Source organism: Microcaecilia unicolor, chromosome 1 (assembly GCF_901765095.1).
Source record: "Microcaecilia unicolor chromosome 1, aMicUni1.1, whole genome shotgun sequence".
NCBI classification, from domain to species: Eukaryota; Metazoa; Chordata; class Amphibia; order Gymnophiona; family Siphonopidae; genus Microcaecilia; species Microcaecilia unicolor.
Window position 1 is genome coordinate 736605762 of NC_044031.1, and position 6000 is coordinate 736611761.

The window sequence follows — 6000 nt, forward strand, 5'->3', positions numbered from 1 at the left end:
ACTCAAATGCCAGACTACCCTTCAGGGGTGGGGTGATCACCGAGAGACCCACCCCACAATAGCCACCCCCCCCTGCAACCAGTCACAGAATCTATGACAAGGCAGAATTTGTATGTAGAGCCTGAGCTCTTTCATTAAAATATGAGGACCATGGGTCAATTTTTTGGTAGACAGTGAAAAAAGGTGCCGGTACTCAGTACCCACAAGTACCCCCTCAAAAAAAGCCCAGCTGATTATAGTAATGTTCCTGGGATATGGAGCACTGTCCCCAATGGGGTTAATTCCCCTAAAGTAGAGTAGCAATCCCATGATCATTACCATGGGCAAACATTAGTACTCCAGAATAATGATCATTACCATGGAATCATTACTCTACTAAATTAAATAACAGATTTTGGATTAGTGGCCTACCTGTGTTACATAGTTGTATTTAGTCAGTAGGACTATGTGAAGTTGTAAATACTATTTGAGTAAGGTACTAAACATGCAATTGATACAAATTTGATGTCATAATGGGGGGAGGGGGGTGCCACCAGGTTCTCAAGTCACACATGGCACAATTATAGCTTCGTATGGCTCTGTCTGCCCTTTATACAGGAGACCAAGATATCAATGAGAAAGGCTTCAGTTAACTTTCATATGAAAATCTTTTTTCAAAATAATCAAAAACAGAGAAAGGAAGTATTCAGTGTCCAAAAACTGTTCTGTTTTTGGAACTTATTGCTTAACTTTAAAAATGTGGGGACACTTCCAAATGCAAACAGAGGAGCTATTTTTCAATTCCATAAAGAGAAAATGCAACTGAAACACAATTCATCAGCAAACTGTTAGTAGTGAGCAGGTGGGATTGCCTTCTCTGGTTAGGCCCGGACTGGATCAATGTGTCCTCCTTTTTCTGGAGCCATATGGTAACCCTAGCGGCTGGCTGCCAGAACAAATGAAAACCTGACAGCAGAAAACCTGGTGAGTGCCGCAGGTGAATAGCTGCCACTGCAATCCAGTGTCCGGGATGCTGGTCCCCTCCTCCATTGCGGCCAAGGCAGCTGCAGATAGGGTTACCATATGGCTCCAGAAAAAGAAGTCTCACAATGTTGATGGATGTCAAGTTATTATGTAGTAAGCAATACTCCAACTATCTCCTGTCACCCAAAGTGTGCCTACTCAACTCCAATGTGTCGTTATCCCATGCGAAATGAATTTTTCTTTGATTGAAAGACCTCAGCATGGGTAGAAGCGACCTATGCGGTTTCAATGTCGCTTAAACATACCCCATATCGTCACGGATCTTTGTCTTTTTTTGTGTTTAATTGCGTGAATTGCATACATTTTTCCTTTTCGTATTTTTAAGGCTTTAAACTTCAAATTAATGTTTATATAAAGCTGTACTTAGATTATCAATGATGTTGTCGGCTGTAGAGGGTTTTTCAATCCGACATGGCACATGTTTCGCCATCATGCGGCTTTCTCAAGGATAACCCCCTGAAATCCAAAAAAATGTTTGTTAAATTGTGTTATCTGTCAAAACCCAGAAATCTTCATTTTACCTCAAGTTTAAGGCTCAAAAGCTCCTGCATTATTTACCTCTTAGGTAGCACTCACTGACATGCTGACTGCTCTAATTTCAAGCCATCCGAAGATGCTGGGTCGGCGTTTTGAGTACAGATTTAAAGGACCGCCTTTAACGGGAGTGAACCAATCAGAGAGGAGGATAGATGAGGTACCTTAAATGAGAGTTGACCACTCTACTCCTGCGTTCAGCCCTCTAGGAGTCACTGTGTTCAATGTATATATCCAAAACTGTTCCCGGTAGTTTAATAAACTTTCTACCTGACCGCCCTCCTACCCGGTGCTGACCATATCAATCACGCGCCACCGCATGTCTTGCCACTGATGATGATATTGGTGCCAATGTGCGACTAAGGGGGCTTGTAATGTTTCAGTGTTGATTCTAGATTTATGTTAATTTAATCGTAACTTAATCGAGCGCCCACTTCTGCCAGTGTAAACCAAACTGCAAGGAACACTCAATGGCATAGATGACATTGCTACTATTGCATGTAGTGTTTTGCCTTGATTTCAGGTTATACGACATATTAGGAACTGACATTCTGGTCCGTTCAAAGTGAGGGCACACCATTGGCAACGGCTGCAAGCCTCATGTGTTCTTAACATCCCCGTCTTTCTAGGTTGGAAATACCTCTGTGGAGCTAACAGTTCTATTGTTTTCCCTCTTTTATATGCCACCAGAGGGAAATCTTCAAATCCTTGGTGTAATTGTAAAATATGCCAATGTTTCCGCATTGCTTGAATTATCAAGTGAGACAGTGGAGAAAAAGGTAGCACACACACCAATTGGTCAAAGTGTTTTTTGGGGGTATCTTGCAACAATAGTGATCGTTGCGCAAAGCGTGCTCTCAAATATGCCTCCCTCAATGCTTTTGCTTCCATTGAAAGCAATGGAAGTAAAACCCAGACTGGATCAATGTGTTCTCCTTTTTCTGGAGCCACATGGTAACCCTAGGTGCAGACAGAAAGTCCACTGCTAGTGCTACAGATATGATCTGTGCGCTTGCAGGATCGTCAGGTCAGGCTATCTTGGGAGGGCCTGGGTTTTACTATTTATGTCTCAGGTCCATCCACTTTGATAGTAGAGGTGAAGCTAGGTGAAGCTATTAGATAGCACTCTAAATCTCATCTGGCAGAAAAGAGCCCTCTGCTTCTTGCTTCAGTTCTTGGGGATAGGAGTGGAGGGGGTGACATTGGAGCAGAAAGCAAAGAACTACTGTACTCCCTAATCCAGTTTCTTCCCTCCTGTCACTGGTCCCTCTAACACCTCCACTCCCCCAACAAAAGTGCTACCTTTACCTGGTAACAGAAGAGTCACAGCAGCAGAAATCGGAAACCAGGACCAACCAACAGCAAAACAACAAAAACCCACACAGACAATAAAGGTAGAGAAAACCATTTTCAGTTTACTGATTGGCAGGCACAATGTCCGCAGCCGCCATCTAATCCCATGCCAAGAGGTGAAAATTGCAGCTTTAAGGAGCCTAAACGTCTACAGAGAGAAGGGGAAAGGGAAGCTGATTGCTGCTATGGGGATCCTGAAGTCTCTGAGAGAAGGCAAGAAACACTAGAGCTGATAGTTGCAATGAGGAGGTAGAGATGACTGCCAGCACCATGAGCCTGAACAAGATGGAGAGCAAGTGAGAGAGAGCATGGCATCACTGGGGTCCAGAAACCATATAATGGAGTGGAGTGGCCTAGTGGTTAGAGCACTGGTCTTGCAAGCCAGAGGTGGCCAGTTCAAATCATAAAGAGCTCTCCATCTCGATCTTGGCAACCTCTTGCTCTACAAAGGCAGATGTCTCTGCCATTCTATCCAGGACCTCTTTTGCTCAACAAAAACAAGCTCTAGCTACCAGGCCCCTCCAGTCCTGAGGGTCCTTCAACACTGCTCTTCCATTTGTCACCAGAGTAGTCATCTTCTTCATCTCAGTGGTTACCACCACATCCACTGTGGGAAGCCAGAGACTAGTGTATCTATACTCCTGTAGAATAGGGTATAATCTAACCATGGACCTACCACCTTGAAGGGTAAATCTGGAGAGACCCACTCTGTGTGAATGATATCCCAGATATCCTGATACATAGTAAAAGACCTGACCAGCTTCTGAATGTCCTTCAGGGTTCTGTCACACAAACCTCTCCTTCTTTGATCTCTTCTGAAAAATTTGAAACTAAAGACACTTGAAATCAGCTCCTGCAGACATCTGTATGAAGCATATAGACCACAGTGGAGTCCTCCTCTAGAGGCAACTCCAGCCATGTATCCTCTAGCTAAGAACCTAGGTTCTCATCCATCAGCTCTTCCTCCAAGGAGGTGGCTCTGAAAGATCATCTGACCAGTCCAGCTGTGGCCTTTTTGGAGCAAAGGAACTTCTCCCTCTGGGGGCACTCCTGCACAGGCAACGTTTCCCTGATGTCTTTAGGCAACATGCCTGATACATAACTAACTTCCGCAAACTACTGAAGACCCATCTCTTTAATAAGGCATACCACAAAGATTAACAAATATGAACATACACAACTCCTCCACATATATTCAGAACCGTCTTATAATATCTGCTTGTTATATTACTATCTTGTTTTTTATCATCATGTTACCCAAGATTCTTCTGTACCACAAAATGTATATTTTCTAACTATACTTCCACCATTCAAGATGTATTGTAAGCCACATTGAGCCTGCAAAGAGGTGGGAAAATGTGGGATACAAATGCAATAAATAAATGATTAGAATGGAGGAAAACCTACCCCCCCCCCCCACACCCTCCCTCGCATGGACGCTCCTCTCCTCTATCTCCTGCTACACTGAGGAGCAGCTCCTCTAACTTCAGTCACAATAGCTGTTCCTGCATGCAGCTGCATCTTAAGATGGTGGCAGTTCCCACCAAACTCAGAACCACCACCACATCTGAACCTGGCCTGCCAAGCTCTTCCGCTGCCCACCAGGTACCTTCCAATGTAGCCTAATCGGCTACCACCAGGCCCGCACCTGCACAAAATCAGCTAGCACTGGTCCCATCAAGGCCATGGTGCCCATAAGCGTGGCAGTATCTGAGTCATTACCCACTCATGCTTGCACACAGGAATTCCTTCTTCCCCTCTGCCTCCTTACTCACTTTGGGGAGACAGCAAGAGATAGCTGGATTATGGCACGATGGAGCCCCCTACACAGTGCTGCCTCTTTCATGCCTTTTTGTTTTCTTTTTTAAAATTTTGGACATGAGGCCCTTGCATACAGCCAGCACAAGGACTACTATGGACACAGGCAGGGGAATAGCAGTGGGGGGGACAGGGGACCTTCCTACCCAGATCTTACACCACTGGGGCAAGGAAAGGGCCCCATGGACCTCTGCCTCACAAAGCTGGCCTTAAGGCAAGCCATAAACAAAGAAAAGGAGAGGAGTTTTGATTTTTTTTTTTTTAATCAATAGTGAGTCAAAATTGAGAATTCCAGCCACCCCACTGAGACTGCATGTGCCCCCCCCCCCCCGAGTAATCCCATGTCATGCTCCTCAGCTTGCCGGTAATGGCACTCCCTCCATCGGTGTAGGGCCAGGGGGTTCCTTTCAACAGCATCTTTGCTCTGCCTCCATGCTCCATGGGGACTGGATCCCCGTAACTGGTGTTCTGGTTGTCCATCTCTCAGCCCTTAACCTATGGGCTCTTTGCCCCGCCTCTTTGCTCCATGGGGATTGGATCCCTGTGACTGGTGTCCTGGTTGTCCATCTCTCAGCCATTAACCTATGGGCTCTCCCTTGCCTCCTCTGCTCTTTCCCTAATGGATCCCTGGTTGCTTCCCTTACTCTCCTTCTCAGCTGTTTCCAGTGAATGCCTGATGCCAGCACTATTTCTGTGGAACCCTTCCCTGCCTCAATGCTTTGGCTTCCACTTTGGTAGGTGTTACTTGCTCTGTAGTTTGCTTCTTCTCTACTTTGTCCCTCGTTGCTGACTTTGCCTGTATCTGGATTACTCTCTTGCCTGCTGCCTGCCTCTTGACATTGCCTGTACTTGGACTACTCTCTTGCCTATTGTCTGCCTATTGACTTTGCCTGTACCTGGATTACTCTCTTGCCTGCTGCCTGCCTTTTGACATTGCCTGTACCTGGATCACTCTCTTGCCTGCTGCCTACCTGGCCGATACATTCACTACCCTGCGTCTAGCTCCGTCTTGTAAGTCCTGTAGGTCGCCCGCATCTAGGGGCTCAACCTCTGGGGAACAGCGGTCAGCGCAGGTGAAACCCGGGGTTGTCCGGCCACCAAGCAGAACCTGGTCCGAGTACCAGGTTCAGCAACGCTCTACTTGGTACAAGAACTCACAAGTCTGACATCCTGACTGCACAGGCTTACCATGTCTACACTCTATCTGTGCTGGAGACTAACAAATACTGCTTAGACTGAGACTGCACAGGACAGTTATAAAGTAGTCAAGAA